This window comes from Cervus canadensis, chromosome 14, assembly GCF_019320065.1.
Source record: "Cervus canadensis isolate Bull #8, Minnesota chromosome 14, ASM1932006v1, whole genome shotgun sequence".
Lineage (NCBI taxonomy): Eukaryota > Metazoa > Chordata > Mammalia > Artiodactyla > Cervidae > Cervus > Cervus canadensis.
In genome coordinates this window covers 16423842-16444775 of record NC_057399.1, presented here as the reverse complement: position 1 = coordinate 16444775, position 20934 = coordinate 16423842, and the positions used below count along the sequence as shown (strand labels likewise).

Sequence of the window (20934 nt, the reverse complement as noted above, 5' to 3'; positions counted from 1 at the left end):
AATACAAAGGAAACTATAAGTAAGGTGAAAAGACAGCCCTCAGATTGGGAGAAAATAATAGCAAATGAAGAAACGGACAAAGGATTAATCTCAAAAATATACAAGCAACTCCTGCAGCTCAATTCCAGAAAAATAAATGACCCAATCAAAAAATGGGCCAAAGAACTAAATAGACATTTCTCCAAAGAAGAGATACAGATGGCTAACAACACATGAAAAGATGCTCAACATCACTCATTATCAGAGAAATGCAAATCAAAACCACAATGAGGTACCACTACACGCCAGTCAGGATGGCTGCTATCCAAAAGTCTACAAGCAATAAATGCTGGAGAGGGTGTGGAGAAAAGGGAACCCTCTTAACACTGTTGGTGGGAATGCAAACTAGTACAGCCGCTATGGAGAACAGTGTGGAGATTTCTTAAAAAACTGGAAATAGAACTGCCATATGACCCAGCAATCCCACTTCTGGGCATACACACTGAGGAAACCAGATCTGAAAGAGGCACATGCACCCCAATGTTCATTGCAGCACTGTTTATAATAGCCAGGAAATGGAAGCAACCTAATGCCCATCAGGCAGATGAATGGATAAGGGAAGCTGTGGTACATTACAGTCACCCATGGAGATATTTTACTCCAGCGTCAAAAAAGAATTCATTTGAACCGTCCTAATGAGATGGATGAAATTGGAGCCCCTTATACAGAGTGAAGTAAGCCAGAAAGATAAAGAACATTACAGCATACTAACACATATATATGGAATTTAGAAAGATGGTAACAATAACCCTATATGCAAAACAGAAAAAGAGACACAGAAATACAAAACAGACTTTTGAACTCTGTGGGAGAATGTGAGGGTGGGATATTTCAAAAGAACAGCATGTGTACTATCTATGGTGAAACAGATCACCAGCCCAGGTGGGATGCATGAGACAAGTGCTCGGGCCTGGTGCACTGGGAAGACCCAGAGGAATCGGGTGGAGAGGGAGGTGGGAGGGGGGATCGGGATGGGGAATATGTGTAAATCTATGGCTGATTCATATCAATGTATGACAAAACCCACTGAAATGTTGTGAAGTAATTAGCCTCCAACTAATAAAAAAAAAAAAAAAAGAATTGTACCCATAATAAAACCATGTGATTTACAAAATTATTTACTTACCATCACTGGAAGTGTTTTTGCAGCAATTGATGATTTGCAGAAACCTGCTTACAAAGTGTTCCTAAACTGGTTGGAGACTGAGGCAACCTAAACAGCATCTAAGGACTTTCCCAGCTGAAGGTTCTGTGATTTATTTCCTAGGACTAAATCATTCCCATTAGACAGAAGTAAAAATAAATATTATTTTTCAAATTTCATAGTCTCTTTTTGAAAGCAGGTAATGTGGGTAATCTACTTGCCTTCATGGCAACATTTCTTAAAACCATTTCCAAATATCCCAATAGAGGTGGGTAATATCTTTAAGTTCTAAAGGTTCTCAGGCTCCAAACCACCATGGAAACACATTGGTAAAAGCAAAATCAGATGCAAAACAGAAAGTTCAGATACAGGGCTATTTGGTTTGATATGCAATACATGTTGACCCAACTAAGACTCTGAAGTTATCACAAACTTATAATCAAAGATGTATATCTGTATTAGATAATTTGCCATGAAGACCACTTCTTCTCCATTCCAGTTCCCTGAAAACACTTTGCTCAGAGGCTCAGGTACAGGTGAATCCTGCTATTTGTCACTGATGTCCCCTGTCTGCAGTGGGTGACTGATCCCTTCACATTTTCCAGTGAGTTGTTAGGAAAAGATTTTCAAAATGCTTTTTGCTTTACCACCATTTTACAAACAGTTACAGTGGGAGCACGTGGGACAGAGTTTCCAGGACACCATTTCACAGATAGTTGCTCCAGTTGCTGGTACAAGAAGTATTCTTGTTTTCTGTCTCCTCTCACTGTGGGACTCCAGCTTTTGTGCCAGATATGGATGATTCTTGCTCGGAGAATCAGGATACCCAGAATGCTCCCACTTACTCTGGTTGCTGGCCTCCACCAGGTGGTAAACCACACTTAAATTGTTAATCACATTATGCTGAACATCTTCCTATTTCAACCTTTTTTGTTTGTTTTGTTTTTGTGTTTTATTCTAACATAAACTAGAAGGAAAGAAGTGTAGAAGGCAAAGAATTGTAGTATGTGTTTCAAAGCCCTTAGCTCTTCACTTAACTTACGCATTTCTATTAGCATGTAACAAAGTTACTTTCACAAGTCCTAGTCATGGCAATCAGAGAAAAAAAATCAAAGGAATCCATATTGGAAAAAAAAGTAAAGCTGTCACTCTGTAGATGACATAATATTATACATTGAAAATCCTAAATATGCTACCAGAAACCTATTGAGCTCATCAAGGAATTTGGTAAAGTTGCAGGATACAAAATTAATATACAGAAATCTCTTGCATTCCTATATACTAACAATGAAAAATCAGAGACATTAAGGAAACAATTCCATTCACCATTGCAACAAAAGAATAAAATAGTTAGGAATAAACCTACCTGCAAGGAGATCAAACCAGTCAATCCTAAAGGAAATCAGTCCTGAATATTCATTGGAAGGACTGATGCTGAAGCTGAAGCTCCAATATCTTGGCTACCCTGATGTGAAGAACTGACTCATTGGAAAAGACCCTGATGCTGGGAAAGATTGAATGCAGGAGAAGGGGACGACAGAGAATGAGATGGTTGGATGGCATCACCAACTCGATGGACAGGCATTTGAGCAAGTTCCGGGAGTTGACGATGGACAGGGAAGCCCGGCGTGCATGGGGCCGCAAAGAGTCGGACATACTGAGCGACTGAACTGAAACCTACCTATGGAGGAAGTGATCTATACTATGAAAATATGTGATGCTTGGATGAAAAAAATTGCAGATGACACAAACCAATGGAAAGATACACCATATTCTTGGATTGGAAGAGTCAGTACTGTCAAAACAAGTATACTACCCAAGGCAATCTACGTACTGAATGCAATTCCTGTCAAATTACCAATGGCAAGTTTTTGCAGATCTAGAGAAATTAAATCTTGAATTTTTTATGGAGACACAAAAGATTCCAGATAGCTAACGCAGTCTTGAGAAAGAAAAAAATGACTGGAGGAATCAGGCTTTCTGGCTTTGTAATCAAAACCAGTATGGTACTAGCACAGAGACAGATTTATAGATCAATGGAACAGGACAGACAGCCCAGAAATAAATCTGTGCACCTATGATCAGTTCATCTATGCCAAAGGAGACAAGGCTATACAATGGAGAAAAGACAGTCTCTTCAATAAGTGGTGCTGGGAAAACTTGTCAGCTACATGTAAAAGAATGAAATTAGAACATTCTCTAAACACTATATGCAAAAATAAACTTAAATGGATTAAAAATCTAAATATAAGACTAATACTGTAAACTCTTAGAGGAAAATATAAACAGGACATTCCTTGACCTAAATCTCAATAATTGACTTTTTGGATCCATCTCCCAATAATAGAAATAAAAACAATAAACAAATGGGACCTAATTAAACTCAAAAGCTTTCTGCACAACAAAGGAAACCATAAACAACATGAAAAGATAGCATACAGAATGGGGGAAAACATTTGCAAACGATACAGCCACATAGCATTAATCCCCAAAATATACAAACAGCTCTTGCAGCTCAATATAAAAAAACCAAACCAATTGAAAAATGGGCAGAAGCTCTAAATAGACATTTCTCCAAAGAAGACATACAGATGTCCACAAAACACATGGAAAGATGTTCAACATAGCTATGTATTAGAGAAATGCAAATCAAAACTACAGTGAGGTATCACTTCATACCAGTCAGAAAGGCCAACACAAAAATCTAAAAGCAATAAATGTATGGGAGGGTGTGGAGAAAAGGGAACCCACCTACACTGTTAGTGGGAATCTAAATTAGTGTAGCCAGCATGGGGAACAGCATGGAGTTTCCTTTAAAACTAAAAAGAGTGCCACCGTTTGACTTCTCTGTCCCACTCCTGGGCATATATTCAGAGAAAATCACAACTTAAAAGATATATGCACCCTAGGGTTCACTGCAGCACTGTTTAGAATAGCCAAGACATGGAAGCAACCTAGTTGTCCATTGACAGATGAATGGATAAAGAAAATGTGGTGTGTATACACATACACACACACACACACAAAATGTAGTATTACTCAGCCATTATTAAAAAATGAAATAATGCCATTTGCAGCAACATGGATGGACATAGAGATTGTCTTACTAGGTGAAGTAAGACAGACAAAGATCATGATATCACTTATATGTGGAATCAAAACAAATGACACAAATGAACTTACTTATAAAACAGAAGCATAACAGACATAGAAGACAAACTTTTGGTTACAAAAGGGAAGATGTGGGAGGAAGTGATAAATTAGGAGATTGGGGTTAACATACACACACTACTATATATAAAATAACCAACAAGGACCTACTGTATAGCACAGGAAACACTACTCAACATTTTGTAATAACCTATGTTGGAAAAGAATCTGAAAAAGAATGAATATATGTATATATAAATATAACTGGATCACTTTTGCTTTACACCTGGTACTAATACAACATTTGAAATCAACTAATTCCAGTATAGAATAAAAATATTTAAAAACTGTGAGGAAAAATAGTTATATATGTGACTTAAATGTCTATTGAATAGTGGTCTATAATAATGACTGACTGACTCACTCTCCATCTCTCTTTCTCATTCTACCCCTCTTCCTCTTCTATCCTTGATGAAACATTTTAAGAGAGTTAATTATCCTAAATATATTACTACTATAATGATAGTAAAATAAAAGTAGAGAAATCAAAAGCCAAAAGGAATACAAAAAATATCCAACAACTAAGATAATTTAATTACTGTGATGATTCATTAAGTTTAAGAATTGAAGTTCTTTGGAGCCTTGGCATAGAAGTAGGATGAATTATAAAATCCATTGATTGATTTAATCATTCAGTATTATTTATTGTATCATTGCCATGCATTAGGCTGAGAGGATTTCTGAATATATTCTAGTTGACAGTTTGCTTTCACCATTTATAGACTCTGCTTATGGTCCTTTTCTTCTTCAGCTGAGGTTTCAAGCTGCCTGTGGAAAGGTGAGGCAATAAAAGAGACACTTTTCTCACACTAATTCATCAGTTTGATAATAATGTCCAGGTGGTGAAGCTCTGGCCAAGGAATAGTTTGGGAAATATGATTGGAAGCTTATTCAATAGTAGGAAGTACCTTGCAGAAGCATTGATACTTTAAAACCTATAATTTACAACTTGGGTCCCAAATCAGTAAGCCCTGAGTATGACCCTGATATGCTCCCATCTGTAGCAATCACTGGAACATATTTTCAATATATTGAGCATTTGACTCACCCAAAGACAGCTGAAACACCTAGTCTTGGAATGATAGGCAATTCACTTACCTCCAAGCCCCAGTCTTTCCATTCTTAAATTGGTAATAACAATATTTACCTTGCCAGGAAGTTGACAAATTTGAGATAATATAGATAAATGTATTCATACAGAGTGGCTGATATATAGCTGGTTTATAATAATAATTATCCCCATTTTAAAGTAAGGGAAAAAAAGTTACTTGCCTGAAAGAACAGTCCTAAAAAGTGGCAGAGACAGAACTTTAGGTGTGCTCTCTGGCCCCAAATTGGTGCCATGTTGTCCCCAAGGAAAATCATTAAGTTTTTTGAATGAGGGAATGATAAATCAGCCTGACAGTGACACATAGAGTAGATTATAGTAGGGGAAAATGTGGTGACGGGAGAACCTGTTATTAGACTATTTCAATAGAACAGGTTAGCATTCATCCGACTTTAACCTAAGAGTTGGGAGTAAACACAGACAGAAGGTGAAGAAAGCTAAGGGTTACAAATGTAAAGTTTCTAAGATCTGGCAATGACATGTGTTGTGGGAAGAGAAAAGTCAAAGAGAAAAGGAAGTAGATGCCCTGGGTAATCAGGAGAATGAAAAAGCCAATTACAACAAGAGCAAAGTCAAGAAGAGAAGCTTATTTGAGACCCTGGAGAAACGTGGTGAACATCATTTGGGGATATGTTGTCTGGGGTGTCAGAGGGACAATTAGATGGGGATATTACTCAGGCGAAGAGTTGACTCATTGGAAAAGACCCTGATGCTGGGAGGGGTTGGGGGCGGGAGGAGAAGGGGACGACAGAGAATGAGATGGCTGGATGGTATTGCTGACTCGATGGACATGAGTTTGGGTAAACTCCGGGAGTTGGTGATGGACAGGGAGGCCTGGCATGCTGCCATTCATGGGATCGCAAAGAGTTGGACACAACTGAGAGACTGAAGTAAATTGAACTGATAAAACTTGGAGTTAATGATATCTCTGAACTTAGGCACATTGTTATTATTTGGCAGGTAGGGAGGTAAGTAGCTGGGTGTTTACATGGCAAACAAGCTTTTTGTTTGAATTTGATTATTATAGGGCATTATGTGGCTGATAGAGATTATGGTACACTGTTCCACCCAATCAACCCTTTAATGCCATTAATCTCTATAAGTCACAAGCAAGGTGTGCAGTCATCTATAAACTGTAATAATTGAAAGGTGATATTAATCATCATCTATAAAATGTAATAATCATGAAAATACTTTAGATTATAAAAGGAAAGTACCAAGATACAAATTTTCTTAAATAAAACTTTGGGAAACTCAAAACTTGCACCTATGAATATTTCTTCCATAATTTTTTTTTCCCTTGCCTACCTGGTTGCCAATCAAAACATCTGTCTTTAGGACTCAGTTTAGCCACATTTCTTTCTTTTTTTCTTTTTAAGTCTTAAAAGTTTTGGCCTTCTTTTCCCCTGATTAATTTCCAAAATAACAATGAGAAGTGAAATTATAGTATACTTCTTTCCAGTCCCTGCTAAATCCATTAAGGAAAGATAGTTTAGAATAGGAATCAGGTACAACTGTTGAATTTCCTTGAACCTCATCAGCTGTTCATCGTTAAAGGACAAGGAAAGCTCATCTCTCCACAACATGAGTGTGTTGCATTTATTTCTATTTTGTGTCAACAACACCTTTTCCTTTGTTCAACCTCCCCTGTCTACACTGCATACAACTCAGTGAGATGATCAGTTGTGGATGTCAAATTCTACAATGTGGTTTACAAAAGGATGTCTTTTTCTCCTCCTCTTCTATACTGTGTCTTCACTAAACCTAACTTTAAGGTGTTTTGCTGACTCTGAAGTGTCCAGATCACTATATCTGTATATGATTAGCTAACTTTGGGAATGAACCTCTTTCTTCCAACTCTTGTATGACAATAAGGCATCTGAAAAATAGGGAAGAAAACCAGACAGATGGTATTCTTCTTACTGCTAACAGTTTTTAACAGGCCACCATCCTATATTGGTAGCCTAAAATCTTCAAATGTTTTTGTCTTTTGCCCCCTGTTTTCTTACAGTGAATAATTTTTAAGCCTTCATACAATGTCAGGTACTATTCTAAGCATCTAAAAATTTTCAATGCATCTTCTCAAATTTTTACTCTATAAGCTGGTTTTGTGTATTATTTATACCTTTTAAAATTAATATTCTGATGATAGAAAATAAGGACTCAATAAACTTGGAGCCCTCATTCTTACTTGTTTAGGCTATAACTTTAATCCTGTCTCAGTGGACACTCCTAAATATGACAGAATGCTATATAATTGTTATGTTTTTCTTATCACTCACCTATTGTTGTTTATGGACTTCCATCATAGCTCAGTTGGTTAAGAATCCACCTGCAATGCAGGAGACCATGGTTCAATTCCTGTGTTGGGAAGATCCACTGGAGAAAGGATAGGCTTCCCACTCCAGTATTCTTACACTTCCTTTGTGGCTCAGCTAGTAAAGAATTTGCCTGCAATGTGTGAGACCTGGGTTTAATCCCTCTGTTGGGAAGATCCCCTGGAGAAGGGAAAGGTCACCCACTCCAGTATTCTGGCCTGGAGAATTCCATGGACTGTATAAGTCCATGGGGTAGCAAAGAGTCGGACACGATATTCCTCATGTTGTGGTAGCTCAGCTTGAGTTCCTGATTTTTAAAAGTAAGATCAACCAGTCACCATCCTTTACTGTAGCTACAGTCTTAAATGTTTGTCTTTTTTTTTCTTCTGTTTTCCTATAAGGAATAAAAATCACAAATAAAGGTAACTTAAGAAATGACTCATCTAGTAATTACAAGAGATCCATGTTATCTTTATTATGAAACTACTGATACTGGAAATTGATAGAGTTTTGCCTAGAATATTCTCACTTCCCAAGCCACATCACTGAGATATCAGAGGATGCCTCTGTGATGCCATCTGTCAGTCCTGGGAGACATCACCAAATAGGGTTGATGCAGGCCTAAGAGTTTTGGGTTAGAATGAGGAAAAATTCGTGGAAACCTACTTTTCTTCATTTTAGCTCCCATATTTTTAAGCTCAGGAAGCTTCAAAAGAGATGTAAGAAAACATGAAACCATGCAAAATGAAATGAAAAATTCTGGCCAAAGTTGTTCACACTGAAATCAGTAAGTTGTCACACAGATGGGAATGTTTTCTCATTGGACACTGTCTTCCATTTTGTTTCTCTCTTAACCATTTCTGGCTACTTTCAATTGACAACCTTATTTACATCACTCTGATAAGCTTAAAGGCCTGAAGACTGTATTAGGGAGACTGTTACAATTATGATGAGATTCTGGTGGCTTTATTACATTCCTGAGAGAGTTACACACAGATACATTACTTGAAGGAGAATTAAGGCACCACCTGGGCAAGGAAAATGATTATTGTGTTGGGCTATTTGGTAAAATTTGGTTTATAGCAGAGACTATTGGGGGGCTTTGTTTTTATCCTTATAGACCATCATACTTTTCACTTCTCAAATCTTAATCCTAAGAGAAGAGTCAGGTTTAAGAGCAAGGCCTGGTGTAAACTATGACTCAATTTTAGTAGAACTAAAATGAGACCTTGATGGCCTTTGATGACCTTGGCCCATGAGATCTATTTATCCAGGATGTGGGGAACAGAAGGAAAAGAGAATGGGACCTACACTCAGGGTCTCTGAGACATTTCCCTATGACCACCAGATGGATTTGCAGCCTACACACTATCTGACAGCTTCTCCTTTCCCAGCTGGGGAGCAAAACTAGACAAAGAGGTGAGCATATAAGTAGATAGAAAGGAGCACAAATGTTATACTTCAACTTCTACCACTTTATAAAGATCGGCAAGAATGCTGTTGCTGCTGTTAATCTACAACAATCTAGCTCACTATTAGCCTGCAGGATGACAGGCACTCTCTGACAAATATATTCTAACAAGAAAAATATCCCAATATGCAGTATCTTGAGTTTTAATTTTCTTTTGAAGAGAGATTTCAAAGGTATCATTATAACCAAAAAATATTAGTTAGCTAGTTGGAAAAATTATTCTGATAGTGCTGCCATATAATCCAGCAATCCCATTGCTGGGCATATATCTGGGCCAAACTATAATTCAAAAAAGATATGTATACCCCAGCATTAATCAGCTCAGTTCAGTTCAGTTGCTCAGTCATGTCCGACTTTTTGCAACCCCATGAATCGCAGCACGCCAGGCCTCCCTGTCCACCACCAACTCCCAGAGTTTACTCAAACTCATGTCCATCGAGTCAGTGATGCCATCCAGCCATCTCATCCTCTGCCAACCCCTTCTCCTGCCCCAATCCCTCCCAGCATCAGGGTCTTTTCCAATGAGTCAACTCTTTGCATGAGGTGGCCAGGGTATTGAAGTTTCAGCTTCAGCATCAGTCCTTCCAATGAACACCCAGGACTGATCTCTTTAGGATGGACTGGTTGGATCTCCCTGCAGTCCAAGGGACTCTCAAGAGTCTCCAACACCACAGTTCAAAAGCATCAATTTTTCGGTGCTCAGCTTTATTCACAGTCCAACTCTCACATCCATACATGACCACTGGAGAAACCATAGCCTTGACTGGATGGACCTTTGTTGGCAAAGTAATGTCTCTGCTTTTTAATATGCTATCTATGTTGGTCATAACTTTACTTCCAAGGAGTAAGCATCTTTTAATTTCATCACTGCAATCACCATCTTCAGTGATTTTGGAGCCCAAAAAAATAAAGTCTGACACTGTTTCCCCGTCTATTTCCCATGAAGTGATGGGACCAGATGCCATGATCTTAGTTTTCTGAATGTTGACCTTTAAGCCAACTTTTTCACTCTCCTCTTTCACTTTCATCAAGAGGCTCTTTAGTTCCTCTTCACTTTCTGCCATAAAGGTGGTGTCATCTGCATATCTGAGCTTATTGATATTTCTCCCGGCAATCTTGATTCCAGCTTATGCTTCTTCCAGCCCAGCCTTTCTCATGATGTACTCTGCATATAAGTTAAATAAGCAGGGTGACAATATACAGCCTTGACATACTCCTTTTCCTATTTGGAACCGACTGGCTCTTCCATGTCTAGTTCTAACTGTTGCTTCCTGACCTGCATACAGGTTTCTCAAGAGGTGGGTCAGGTGGTCTGGTATTCCCATCTCTTTCAGAATTTTCCACAGTTTATTGTGATCCACACAGTCAAAGGCTTTGGCATAGTCAATAAAGCAGAAATAGATGTTTTTCTGAAACTCTCTTGCTTTTTCGATGATCCAGCGGATGTTGGCAATTTGATCTCTGGTTCCGCTGCCTTTTCTAAAACCAGTTAGGACATCTGGAAGTTCATGGTTCACATATTGCTGAAGCCTAACTTGGAGAATTTTTTGAGCATACTTTACTAGCGTGTGAGATGAGTGCAATTGTTCGGTAGTTTGAGCATTCTTTGGGATTGCCTTTCTTTGGGATTGGAATGAAAACTTTTCCAGTCCTGTGGCCACTGCTGAGTTTTCCAAATTTGCTGACATGAGTGCAGCACTTTCACAGCATCATCTTTCAGGATTTGAAATAGCTCAACTGGAATTCCATCACCTCCACTAGCTTTGTTCGTAGTGATGCTTTCTAAGGCCCACCTGACTTCACATTCCAGGATGTCTGGCTCTAGGTGAGTAATCACACCATCGTGATTATCTGGGTCGTGAAGATCTTTTTTGCATAGTTCTTCTGTGTATTCTTGCCACCTCTTCTTAATATCTTCTGCTTCTGTTAGGTCCATACCATTTCTGTCCTTTATTGAACCCATCTTTGCATGAAATGTTCCCTTGTTATCTCTAATTTTCTTGAAGAGATCTCTAGTCTTTCCCATTCTGTTGTTGTTCTCTATTTCTTTGCATTGATCGCTGAGGAAGGCTTTCTTATCTCTCCTTGCTATTCTTTGGAACTCTGCATTCAAAGGGGATATCTTTCCTTTTCTCCCTTGCTTTATGCTTTCTTCTTTTCACAGCTGTTTGTAAGGCCTCCTCAGACAACCATTTTGCCTTTTTGCATTTCTTTTCCATGGGGATGGTCTTGATCCCTGTCTCCTGTACAGTGTCATGAACCTTTGTCCATAGTTCATCAGGCTCTCTATCAGATCTAGTCCCTTAAATCTATTTCTCACTTCCATTGTATAGTCATAAGGGATTTAGGTCATACCTGAATGGTCTAGTGGTTTTCCCTACTTTCTTCAATTTCAGTCTGAATTTGGCAATAAGGAGTTCATGATATGAGCCACAGTCAGCTCCCGGTCTTGTTTTTGCTGACTGTATAGAGTTTCTTCATCTTTGGCTGCAAAGAATATAATCAATCTGATTTCAGTGTTGACCATCTGGTGATGTCCATGTGTAGAGTCTTCTCTGTGTTGTTGGAAGAGGGTGTTTGCTATGACTAGTGTGTTCTCTTGGCAAAACTCTATTAGCCTTTGCCCTGCTTCATTCCGTACTCCAAGGCCTAATTTGCCTGTTACTCCAGGTGTTTCTTGACTTCCTACTTTTGCATTCCATTCCCCTGTAATGAAAAGGACGTCTTTTTTGGGTGTTAGTTCTAAGAGGTCTCGTAGGTCTTCATAGAACCGTTCAACTTCAGCTTCTTCAGCGTTACTGGTTGGGGCAGAGGCTTGGATTACCATGATATTGAATGGTTTGCCTTGGAAACGAACAGAGATCATTCTGTCATTTTTGAGAATGCATTCAAGTACTGTATTTTGGACTCTTGTTGACCATGATGGCTATTCCATTTCTTCTTAGGGATTCCTGCCCACAGTAGTAGATATAATGGTCATCTGAGTTAAATTCATCCATTCCAGTCCATTTTAGTTTGCTGATTCCTAGAATGTCAACATTCACTCTTGCCATCTCCTGTTTGACCACTTCCAATTTGCCTTGATTCATGGACCTAACATTCCAGGTTCCTAGGCAATATTGTTCTTACACATTCGGACCTTGCTTCTATCAGCAGTTCCATCCACAACTGGGTATTGTTTTTGCTTTGGCTCCATCCTTTCATTGTTTCTGGAGTTATTTCTCCACTGATCTCCAGTAGCATATTGGGCACCTACCGACCTGGGGAGTTCCTCTTTCAGTATCCTATCATTTTGCCTTCTCATACTGTTCATAGGGTTTTCAAGGCAAGAATACTGAAGTGGTTTGCCATTCCCTTCTCCAGTGGACCACATTCTGTCAGACCTCTCCACCATTATCCGTCTGTCTTGGGTGGCCCCACACCGCATGGCTTAGTTTCATTGAGTTAGACAAGGCTGTGGTCCTGTGATCAGATTGGCTAGTTTTCTGTGATTATGGTTTCAGTGTGCCTGCCCTCTGATGCCCTCTCGCAACACCTACCCTCTTCCAGTGTTCATAGCAAGCACTATTTACAACAGTCAAGACATAGAAATAACCTAAATTTCCATTGACAGATGAATGGATGAAGAAAATATGGTACATACAGATAATACAACAGTATACTACTCAGCCATAAGAAAGGATAAAGTCACTTGCAGCAACATGAATGGATGTATAGATCATATGAAGCAAAATAAGTCAGAAAGAGAAAGACAAATATCATATACTATCATTTATATGTGGAATCGAAAGTATGACACAAATGAACTTATCTATGAAATGGAAACAGACTCACAGACATAGAGAGCAGACCTGTGGTTGCCATGGGGAGGGATGGGCTGGGAATTTGAGATTAGCATATGCAAACTAATACAGAATGGATAAACAAGGTTCTATGTATAGCCCAGGGAACTATATTAAGTGTCCTATAATAAATCATAATGTAAACGATTTTCAAATAAATAATTCTAATTCTCCACTTCTTTCACATCCACACCTTTTGAAATATTACTTGAGAGAAGCAAGTTCCATCAAGAAGTGGAATCTACTCCCCTGCTCCTTAAGTCTTGGCTAGCCATGTGACATCCTTGGACCAATATTTTGCCTTGGAAGTCACAGCATATCAGTTCCAAGCCTAGGCCTCATGAGGCCTTTCACATTTCCACTCAGTCTCCTGGAACTCTGCCACCCCCATGAAAACAAACCCCAGAGTAGACTGTTAGAGTGTGAGGTACCACTCCGAGAAGACCTGAGTCATTCCAAGTTAAGCCATATTAGACTAGCAAGCCCATAGCCAGCTCCACAGTTGATGAGGTGCAAGGCCAACTGAGATGGCTGAAACCTGAGTTCAGGTTTGTAGGCCATCCTATGCTGTTGCTTCTTCTATCTTATCTCATAAGAGCATTTATCCTCTGCTTCCTTGTCCGATTCATCTAAGTAAATCTGCCCTCTTTTTCCAGCCAGCCCACGGCTCTGATTGATTTCTTCTGCTCTATCTCTAAGATTTGTTCATTGCTGAACCCCAAGCAGTGCTTGGCACACATAAATATTCATTAATTAGTGAACAAATCAATTTCCTACAAAAAGACTTTCTTGACTATATAAAAAAATAATTCTTCCTCCATAAATGTCATTTGCTTTTTGTTATTTGCTACATGTAAAAATAAAAAGAGTAACCCAAACTATACAGTGAATGTGCAATTTTATATTGTTATTTCAGAGCTAGTGTATTTTCAGGCATAAGATTTATTTTTAGATTTAAAACTCCATAAAACAGAGGTTAAGTCTGTTTAACCAACTTCAAACCATAGTCTGTAGTTTTTAAAATTAGTAAATAAAGCTTATTGATTACTTATTTCACCTAGATGATGATGATGAAATGATAGTTTAGTAAATCATTCTGCTTAGGAATTACCACAAGATAGAAGAGAAAGACTATCAAATATGATATCAGAAATTATAGATTTGGAAACAGACCAACATTTGGGGGGAACTAATCCTTACTTCTATATAAAATGCCATTTTTTAAAATCTTTTGATCAATATGATTTTTTTTTTCTCCATTCTCTGTCTACTGATTCAGTGTCAGAGTCCATTGAAAATTCCCTCCATCACGTGTGCATCAAGAAGGAAACTGCATATCTCAGGAACCAATTAAAGTTTAACTTACCTCCTCCTGACCATTCCTCAGCAGCTCTTCCCAGAGAAGGCTGGAGGGAGCTCAAAGAAAAGCCTCCTTGGAACACTCACCTGGAACTCATGGGCTCCTTTGAGCCTGCAGTGCCGGGGGCCCTGGTGTTCCTCTCTGAGCCGTGATTTCATTTAGCTTGAGCGCTGCATTCTGAATAGGGTGCTAAGGGAAATTTACAGACTAGATTAGACATGGTTTTTACCCTCAGGAATTACACAATTTAATGGAGGAAATAAGATTAACACACAGTCAATTAAGAGAAAGTAGATACACATGTACACATAAAAATATTGATTTAAGTTTGGGAAAGAGGAGATAGGGGCAAAGGATTTAGATGCTAATTAGGAAAGTCTTGCAGACTTTGCAGCCTTCACATGCATTTTCCTGAGTGGATGGAAAGCTCACCGTGAGCTGAAAGAAAGGGGACAGCTTTGCAAGGAGAGATTCCTCTTTTCTCCCACTCCACCCACCCACAAATGGCCCCGGAGCAGAAGCAACTGTGTGCTCAGCGATTGTAAGTCATGTCTGTGTAACTGGCCAGCTGGGTTATTGGATGATACTGTGGAGACATTTTCACTTGGCCTTCTAGTCATCTGAGATTAGCCAATTTAAAATGGGCTTATAGTTTCTGTCCCTAGCTCTTCACTCAATGAGTGAAGTAACATCAAATAGTTCTATCATTAAAGACATAATATTGATATGGTTGACAAAAACGTTTCTACTGCAAATGGTTGAGGAGGAATACTTAATTTCATACGGGGGAATCAAACTTGATATTGATCTCCCAAAGCCTATTGTTCTCCAGAATTTATACCTAGCACCATGCTTGCTTTTTGGCTCAAAATGGTATGCATAGGAAATGGCAGCCTAGGCTTTGTAGAAATGCGTTGAGCCCTGGGGAACCCCAGAGATGATCACCCCGAGAGGCTCTGCAGTCCTCTGCGAATTTCCTATACCTCTCACCTCACGCTGAGATAACATTATCCTACAGAACAAAGTGAAGCAATTGCTATCTTTGGGCATCAGATGAATGGCATTTTTTTTTAAATTTCCGATATTATTTATGGAGTTAAAATTTCCTCTCTCCTTATACCCCTGTTTCAGCTTTTTCAATCTAATCAAAGATTGTTTTCTCTTTGCCTGTTGTTGGGGGGAGCTCGGGGGGGAAGAGACAGATGGTATCGTTTGCAAAAGGAAAGCTGAGAGATCACACATATATCTTTCAGCTTTGTGGCAAACCTGATGCCAAGATTCTTGCTCGAAGTGCGTAGTGCTACGCAGGCACAGAGGCGTACCAGAGCGGGTGAGGCCAGCCGTGGAGGGCAGTGCAGTAAATTGCCGTGAGCGGATCCAACAGCAGAACATGGGAGCTATTACACTTTGGCAGCTATTTTATTTTTCCCTTATGGAGTTTCAGACCTGTCCTGTACACTGAGATAGCTTTCATCTGGTTAAAACTTGTGCCGTATTTAAACTTCCTTCAGACCCGTGGAGTTGGAGGGAGGAAAAAGAAAAAGGAAAAAAAAAAAAAAAACCTAACATAGCCCATAACACACTGAAATGATGTCGGGGGTGGGAGAGGGGCAGTAATTGTGCCCAGATAATGTTGTCATACTTTGTAAAGCCTTTAATGCTGGAATTTATTTATTAATGATGCATGGGTTATTACCCGCCATCTGTCTTGTGTTAGCAGTGGGCTGTTTCAGATTATGGTAATGTGTTTCTGATTTGAGTTGTGTTGAAAGCCAGAACAAGGCAGCTCATGTGCAGGCCTCTTTGAGGCCTGCTGTTTTCAATTCCTCTTCACAGAAAGGGCTTTTATTTGATTTGTTATGGGGATTTTTTTTCTTCTGTTGCCAAAACAGCTGCAAGCCTGGAAGGGAATAAGACATAGGGCCACATCAAACTTGTTAGCTTGTAAAAAAAAAAAGAAAAAGAAAAAACTGGAATGTTCCAGGAATCAAAAAAAAAAAAAAGGTTATGAAAAGGTAGATGGACAGAAGTAGGGCAGAGACAGGGGAGAAAAAGCTTTAGTGGTCATTCTGATTGGCTTTTATATAAAGAGCAGACCCCAACATATTTTGTGATTTTAAATATTGTAGGTCAGATTGCTATGTACTTAATTTATTATGCCCATTCTTACCAAAGAAGATGGCTTTCTTTTGAATAGATTTAACAGTCTTTATGCTAATACAAGGGCTTCCCTGGTGACTCAGAGGTTAAAGCGCCTGCCTGCAATGTAGGAGACCTGGGTTCAATCCCTGGGTTGGGAAGATTCCCTGGAGAAGGAAATGGCAACCCACTCCAGTATTCTTGCCTGGAGAATCCCATGGACAGAGGAGCCTGGTGGGCTACAGTCCATGGGGTTGCAAAGAGTCGGACATGACTGAGCGACTTCGCTTTCCCTTTCACTTTCATGCTAGTACAAGGAGCAAAAAGAAGTCCCCAATGAGCTAGCCATCCTCCTCCAGTCATCAAAGCAAACACTTAATAAATAAGCTTTTTTTTTAACATAAAAATTGATTTGTTAATGCTTATGAAAAAAATGAAACAGGTAACAGGCAAGCATCTCTTGCCTGCTATGAACATTCACCCTGATCTGAGTTCTCTGCATTTCTTCTCACAGGCTATATAAGTTGGCAAAGTATGTCTCAAGACCACTGCTATCCATCTAGCAATGTTGATGGAGAGGCTCTATGTCTATTCTGTCCAATATGGTAGCCACAGCTACGTATGGTTATTGAGCATTTGACATGTGGCTCGAGTGACTGAAAAATTAAAATTTTTTTGTTTAATTTTAATTAATTTACATTTTAAAAGCCATATGTGGCTAATAGACACCATATTGAAAAATTCAGTTCTAGGATTAACTAAGCAAAGAGACTTTTCTTCCTTCTGATAAAAAGTAAAGGCATTTTATACAAGTTATTATTATTATGACCAACTTTTCACATTGAGAATTTGTTTGAAAGACTCTTCCCTGTTGTTTAATTATAGGTTAATAGCACTAAGGCTTTTTCCCAAAGGCCAAGGCCACTGTCAGTTCTTTCTTGAAGCAAGTTCATAAATGTTTCCCATCTATAAAATATGAACTTACAAGAAAACTTGATACTCATATGATAAACAAATAAACAACCATGAAGATCTGTAACCAAACTTCTCAAGTCATAACAAATCTACTAATACTAAGGATATTCAAGAATTTGTTTTAAATTTACTGGCAACAATTCTCTCAATTCAATTTAACACAGACTTATTGTTTCTGGAACATATGGTGTGTTCAAGGAGAAGCCCAAAACCATGTGAAATTGACTTTGTATACACAAATACTACACTGTCCAGATTCTAATTAATTCACATTTTAGAAATTATGAGATACTTCTTACAACTTACAAATAAGTTTTGCAATGTCTGTGGTTGTCAGTCTGCTTTTCCACAACTGTTTCATCGATGGAGAAGAGGCTATAGAGAGAGATGAGATAAAGAGATGTAACAGGGACAAGACGTGTGTTCACCATTCCCTGATAACTTTGCCACGCAGACACACATTTAGACTCCACTTTCCAGCCACCCTTGCAGTTTTATGGGACCTTGTGAATAATTCATAAGTTGAGTTCCAGTGGAATATGGGTGGAAATAATATATGCCATGTCCAAACCTGATATTCATGTACATTTTGCATAATTCACTTAACTTGTGTCATTGCAGAAAATAGACAAAGCTCTGCGGCTCTGGAAGATGGCCACTACATGGCAGGAGCGAGCCTCAGCCCCTCAGTGACACAGTGGAACAGAGCTGTCTGTCCCAAGTAAGACTACTTAGATTTAGACTCTGATTGAAAGAATATGTTTGCTCACTGTGACTGAGATTTGGAGGATGCATTTTGCAAACTAATAATAATACAAGATGACATCTTGGAAAAGAAGTCAGGCCAAGGAGAACTTTTCATAGAGTCAGCTTCATGTTGCTTACTCTGTTCCTTAACTTAGCTGTTAAAAACCTAACTTCTAATAGTTTTACCAAGAGTTGTTCATATTCAGTGAGAAAAACTTACTTTTTTTTTAAGTAAACAAGATCCAAGTATATGGAGTGCAAGGTCAATTTGTGTGTGTGTGTGTGTGTGTGTGTGTATATATATTTAAAATAAAACATAGTACTACCATGCAGATTAAAATGTAAGCTAAAACATACGTAGTAAAATCCAAAGAGCAAGCCAACTACAGGTCTCAGTGGGATAGGCCCTCACATCATCATCTTCATTGACATAAAAAATGACCGTGATTTTGTTCCTGAGATTCTGAGACTTTTTCACAGGCTCCTCTTACCATCCTCCTTTTGGATACTTTCATTCTTAGTAGTTCAGTCCTTCCAGCTTCTCTCCTGCCTGGTTGCTGTTTCTCAGCCCATGCCATTCAAATCGATGATTCAGCTGGATGGCCTGCTTGGCTTGTTATCTTGGCACCTCCACAATATCCTGCTTGACTTCTTTCTATACACTGAGCCTGTAGGCCTGTCCTTTGTTGACCAGAACTCCTGGTGCATCAAAGTCTCAGATCAAAACCTCTCTCTATAACTCCTGTTCATCTGAGGTGAGGGAGCAGTTTCAAATAAAATAATAATCACAAGTTTACTGATAAAGTTTTATGTATGTGTCCCCCCAGAATTTATATGCTGAAGCCCTACCCTTCAATGTGATGGTATTTGGAAATAGGACCTTTGGGGATATGTTGAGGTTATCATGGTGAGGTCCTCAGGGAGAAGACCCCAGAAAGCTTGCTCTTTTGCTCCCCACACATGCCCAGAGAAGTCTTGTGAACATACAGCAAGATGGAGACAATTTACAAACCAAAAGAATCCTCAAAATGAAACCTTAACTTGCCAGCACCTTGATCTTGGACTCCTCAACCACTGGAATTGTGAGAAATAATTTGTTATTTTAAGCCACCCAGTCTATGATATTTTGCTGTGGCAGCCTGAGCAGAATAACACAGCAGGTGATCAAAGGAAGGAAAGATTTTTCTGTCATCTTACATAAGATAAATGTGGACGACATGCCAACCAGGATGGAGAAGTTTTATTGGCCAGTATAGCCCATTTTATAATCCAATGGACACATTACATTTGTTTTTTTAATTCTCCCCTTTTCTTGACTTCCTCCTTCCTATTAATGCTGTTTAACTTTTTACAAGTTTCGATACACCTTATTAAATTTCAGTTTGTCTAATACAACCTTCTTATTCTACTATAACTGAGGTAAGAAATTGATTAGAACTGAAAACACTTCACTTGTTTTTGTTTCTAAGTATTGTTGATAGACCTGTTCTCATGTCTATATATTGATTAGGAGAGCTTGTGATATATACTAATATATACAATAAGTCCCCTACATATGAATGAACTCCATTTGGAGAGCATGTTCATAAGTCCAATTTGCTTTTAAGTCCAGCTAAGTTAGCCTAGGTACCCAACTAACACAATTGGCTATATAGTACTTTACTGTAATAGGCTTATGATACTTTCCACACAAATAATACATCAAAAACTAACCAAAAATAAACATTTACTGTTACAGTACATTACCTTGAAAAGTACAGTATAGCAGCTGGCACACAGAGGAATGTTCACATCTTTGAAAGTTCACAACTTGAAGGTTCATATGTAGGGGACTTACTGTATTTCAATTCGGAAGTTTCCTTGTAAAGTCATAAAATGGACTTTAGTTTGAGTTCTCAAAGCCACATTTTGTAGTCAACATACAAGGTGATACACCTGGATATATAAGATAGGTAAACCAAACATACCCAAGGATAATGTTCCAGACCCATTCTGAGAAACGGTGCATTATATTAACCAGTGAAATGATTTGGAAAAATTTAGAGGGGAACCATTTGTTATTCTGATATGCCGTGGTACCAAAATGTGTTATGATCACGAAAGAGCAGTTTGTTGGAATAAAAACTAAATTTAAAGATCAAACATTTAAAGTCTGGAAAGACTAACTAGTTAAAAAATTTAAACCTTATTTCTGTGTATCGAATGATAATGCCCAGTGAACAGATGGAGGCAGGAAGCTTTAGGTCTGTGCCCACATCTATGGAAAAGCAGTATAATGCAGGAGGCCCGGAGTCAAGCTATCTTTTAAAGGATATTGGCATATTGGTAGCTTGAATCACACATTATACTTCCAATTCAGTGACATTTTTACATTTACTGAATAAATTACTGAAAAGTACCTTGTATTACTTTGATAATAAAATTATTATGGAATACATGTTTAGACAACATTTTATCATTTTAAAGCTTCCTTTTTTTTTTTTTTTTAATATTATCCAAATGCTAAGAAGCCTGCAAAATCCCACAATCAACTAAATATAGAAAGGGGACAGGAATAAACTGCATGAATTTTAAGTTAAAG

The 20934-nt window shown here is 38.5% G+C and overlaps 1 long non-coding RNA gene across 1 annotated transcript in view; it reads left to right on the top strand.

The window, feature by feature from the left end:
• LOC122453152 overlaps positions 1-20934 on the top strand; it is a 133679-nt gene that overhangs the window by 77295 nt on the left and 35450 nt on the right. Inside the window, exon 2 of the long non-coding RNA XR_006272959.1 lies at positions 18228-18327. This is a non-coding gene — a long non-coding RNA (uncharacterized LOC122453152). The remainder of the gene's footprint in view (positions 1-18227; positions 18328-20934) is intronic.